The 977-nt window shown below is 41.0% G+C and overlaps 1 non-coding gene across 1 annotated transcript; it reads right to left on the reverse strand.

Moving 5' to 3' along the window:
• Positions 1-470: 470 nt before the first annotated feature.
• On the reverse strand, positions 471-666 carry LOC111991113 (U2 spliceosomal RNA). Its single transcript, XR_002880735.1, has one exon. It is a non-coding gene; the product is annotated as a U2 spliceosomal RNA (small nuclear RNA).
• Positions 667-977: the final 311 nt, after the last annotated feature.

Raw genomic sequence — 977 nt, forward strand, 5'->3', positions numbered from 1 at the left:
CTCTTGAAATTTGTTTAACGGTACTCGAGCTCAAAGAACTCGAGTACCATTAATCATGCATTTACTACGACGGTTGGAGCCAGTACGCAGTTGTGTGTAGGTGGGTAATAAAGAAATGTGGCAGTCGGTACTCGAGTTTCCTAAACTCGGGTACCATAGAAATACAGTACTCGAGCTTGGTGAGCTCGAGTACCTCAGTAATACAGTACTCGAGCTCACCAAGCTCGAGTACGAAGCAAAATATTTTAAATCTTGCCATGTCATTGTGCCACGGTGGAAGTGGAAAATGTAGTACTCGAGTTCACCAAACTCGAGTACTTAAAAAGGTGGTATATTGCTAATTATTTCCGAAACAGTGTCTTCGTGCAAAATAGTTCAAAAATTAATGGTATTGGGCCAATTTCGCCTAAGATGAACCTCTAAAAGTTCATTACGGCCCACTTGCTTCATAAATATTAAGACTTGTATTGGTGGGGTGCGCCAGGCCCTTGCAGCAGTGCAACGCATGGGCGACGCTTAAGGGCCCCAATAGCAAGCTACTGTGGTGGGCTCTCCCCCTCAAGAAATAAATTTAATATCGTGTGGGCCGATGACCCACATATCAGATATTAAACTGATAAGAACAGATACTACACTTGATCTTAGCCAAAAGGCCGAGAAAGGTATGAATCTTACAGTGGCCTGACATGGTCTTTTATTTCCCTGTTTGACTTCCCTCTCCTGTTTCTTATACGATGTGGGTCTAATCGATTAAAGTTTTGTCTTTTAATTAAGACCAAGAACCTGATATAAAAAAATAAAAAAATAAAATTAAGACCAAGAACGGCAGGGATGCACACGAAAAGCAAAGGCTGTTTTCAATGTGGGAAAATAGATATGGATGGCTTGAAGTAAAAGGCATTACAGCCAATTATAGCTAAGCACAATCCTGTCCACTTACCCCCATGTAAAAGCATTCATATAAGAGCTAAATTGCT

The sequence above is a fragment of the Quercus suber genome, unplaced genomic scaffold (genome assembly GCF_002906115.3).
Source record: "Quercus suber isolate HL8 unplaced genomic scaffold, Cork oak 2.0 scaffold_82, whole genome shotgun sequence".
Lineage (NCBI taxonomy): Eukaryota > Viridiplantae > Streptophyta > Magnoliopsida > Fagales > Fagaceae > Quercus > Quercus suber.